The sequence below is a fragment of the Gastrolobium bilobum genome, unplaced genomic scaffold (assembly GCF_033153095.1).
Source record: "Gastrolobium bilobum isolate Gb01-03AN ecotype WA unplaced genomic scaffold, APGP_CSIRO_Gbil_v1 utg6177, whole genome shotgun sequence".
Classification (NCBI taxonomy): Eukaryota; Viridiplantae; Streptophyta; class Magnoliopsida; order Fabales; family Fabaceae; genus Gastrolobium; species Gastrolobium bilobum.
Window position 1 is genome coordinate 92396 of NW_026895619.1, and position 3267 is coordinate 95662.

Below are 3267 nucleotides of genomic sequence, written 5' to 3' on the forward strand. Positions count from 1 at the left end.
ATAACAAACTATTTTCAGCCAGCACCGCATCATTACCTTCCAGTTGAAGGATACCTCTCCTAGGCTTTGTTGACAACACTTGGTTTTCGTTGGCAGCCATCCTCTCAATCAGCTCAAGAGTCTCATTTGCTCTCAGAGTTTTAATAGTGCCTCCTACTCCACCATTCAACACCATCCGAACCTCAGGTTTGCAACCATTGAAGAAGATTCTAACCTGATTACCAGCAGTCAGGTTATACTGAGGACACCTTCTCATCAAATCCTTGAACCGGTTCCATGCTTCACACATTGATTCACCCTCAGATTGAGTGAAATTGGTGATATCATTCACCATCTGGTTGTACTTCTCCATCGAGAAGAACTGAGCAAAGAACTTCTGTGATAAATCATCCCAGGTTGGAATGCTTGCAGCAGGCTGTCGTTCCAACCAACTAAGAGCCTTTCCCTTAAGAGCGAAAGGGAACAGCCTCAATCAGATTGCATCGTTAGACACCTGAGGGTGTTTGGTTGAGTCACAGATCCTCAAGAATCTGTCAACGAATCGGTGAGGATCTTCACTCTCCTCTCCTCCAAACTGAGCTCTCTCCACCAATTGAATATAAGAGGACTTAAGCTCCCAATTGTTGGCAACATTTGGCCGAACAATGCTCGCATTGAGCCTGTTGAATAATGGAGTTAGGATAGTATCCATGAGCGGATTGTCCTCTTCATTGTTCCCTGCCATGGTGTGTGCTTCTTCAGAAAGAATTTCTAACTTGTCGAATGCAAGCTTCTGCCGAACAAGTTTTCTGTATCTCTTTTCAGTCTTGGTAATCTCCAAATCAAGTGGAAGTTCTGGCTCTTTACCTCGCATACAACTCAGAAAAGAGATTAGTAGCACTATTCACATATAAAAAAAAATTTAAAAAAAAAAAAACAAAATCCAATCTTAAAAATCAAAATTAATTGATATAAGAAATGCTAATCCCCGGCAACGGCGCCAAAAACTTGATGTTCGCCGGCAAGTATACCGATCGCACAAGTAATATAATGTTAAGTAAAGTTCGTCTCCACAGAGATTGTGATCGTATATCAATTAATATTCCTTTCAAGAATAGAAGAGTCCAAAAGGTTTTGTTCGTGACAAATAATGTCGATTTGAATAGAATTAAAAGTAAAGACTTGTTTTTATGTTTTTATATTGAAGAATAAAAATAAGAATAAGAATGATTTGATTTGTAAAAATGAGAAAAACATTGTAGCTAGAGCGCACTCACCTTATGATCCCCACTTATTACTCTGGATTGATTTACAATATTCAATTATATAATTACTCAGATAAATTATTATCTAGAATTAATTAGTTAAATCTCAATCCCATGGCAATTTAACCCTTTAACCTCAATTGGAATCCTAATCCCTTAGTAACCCCTCATGAGAATTAAGCAATGAACTCAATAGTTTAAGCATCTGCAATTAAATATACATATATTCCTAGCATGCATAGTAATTGTTATCTTACCTCCTTGCAAGATGAAAACCCCAATATTCCTATCTAGGGTTCTAACCCTCAAACTATCCTCAACTATTAGATTCATCAAGTCTAACAAAGAAGATATAAAATACGCACAAGGTAAAGATAAAGATAATTATATAAACGAAAAACCATAAATCAATCCATCGTAACAAGGGTTCACATAGGGTTCGTGACCCTAACTACAATAAAAAATAACTAGCAAAACATAATCATGGCTAAAAATTCAACATTCAATAAAAGCATAAAATTAAAGAGAAGGAGAAGAAAGAACTTGATCTGCCGAATCCTCTCGGAGCACCACCGTCGTCTCTCAGTAGAAATAGGTCTGGATACCTTATTCTGTCATAAGGATCCTATTTATAATCTCGCTTCTTTCTTCCAAAAATACCCTTCGCGCAGCACGGTAAAATTTCCCGCAAACCGGCGCCAGTTGGCGCCGGTGTGGCGCTACTTTGCTTGAGTTTGGCGCTGATTGGCTTCATAATTATGGCGCCATTTTGGCGCCACTAGGCGCCACTTGCAATTGTCCGCTTCACACTTCGTAAACTGGCACGGGTCCGCGCTAGTGTGGTGCCGGTCCGCGCCATGTTGCTGTCCATTGTATTGTGCTATACCCGTCTGCAATTGCGTTAACAGGTTTTTTATAATTTTCACTTCTTTTTCCTGTAAAAACACAATCAATAGGTGAGAAATATTATTGAAAAGAAAGAATCAATATAATTAGCAAATATGTATTTAAGTTGCTCTTTTATGACTCAATTCTTATCAATTTTAACACAGAAAACTACACTTGCCAGAGGCACATCAATGACCAGTGCCCTCAACATGGCTCTGGCTCTCGTCTTGCAGACTAGGTGGAGGTGGAGGTGGTGGCAGAGGGAACTGACCAACAGCAAGACCAGCCTTCAACTCCTCCAACATGACCCTCATCATGGTCATGTTCGTCTGGCGGTTCGCCTCTAAAACATCCTCAGTGGCTTTCCTGTTCGCCTCCCTAACGGCGTCCAGCCTAGCCTAGTTTGCCATTCTCATGGCCTCCTGGTCGGCTTGTCGAGCCTCCTGCATCTCAGCCAATGCAGCCATGACAGGATCCGGCTGATCCTCAGTGGTCTCACGGTTCCTCCTAAATAGTACCATGACTCTACATAAGTTACACAAAGAATGAGTTGATCAGGCCCACGCAATGTGGTCATATATGCATTATCATAGCACAATCCAACAGAGAGAACTCACAAGACAGACTCGCAACCAAACATCCTAAGTTATTGCAATACATACAGGATTTTCCCTAGAAAGTGCTCTGATACCATAAAATGTAACACCCCGTGTTAACCCGGTTTGTTAACATGTCATCGTATTAAGCCACGCTTAATATAAAAATGCAGAATAACTTTTTCTGTTCAATTATGACGTCATTATACTTAGCCAAGTTGATTATTAAAATCCAATTACAAAATATCGCCTGTATGTAATTGCAATCCAACAAATAATAGAATACCTCATAACATAGATGTGAGTATCTAAGTCACGGATCTACAATACGTAGTCCGGACAATATCCTGATACATTATTAATTACAACTAGAAACACTAAAACATAAAGTCAAGTCAATGTGGCATGGACAATCCCCATGCTCACCAAATAAGGCAACAATGCCCAACAACAGTCTTAAAACCATTAACATAACAGTAAAGATAAAGCAATGTCTGCATCCAGCAAAATCATCATAATAACATGCAATCAGCTAAGCT

General features: G+C 39.5%; 1 non-coding gene across 1 annotated transcript; it reads left to right on the forward strand.

Moving 5' to 3' along the window:
• Positions 1 to 230: 230 nt before the first annotated feature.
• LOC133284721 (small nucleolar RNA R71) lies at positions 231 to 336 on the forward strand. The gene has a single exon (XR_009747930.1). It is a non-coding gene; the product is annotated as a small nucleolar RNA R71 (small nucleolar RNA).
• Positions 337 to 3267: the final 2931 nt, after the last annotated feature.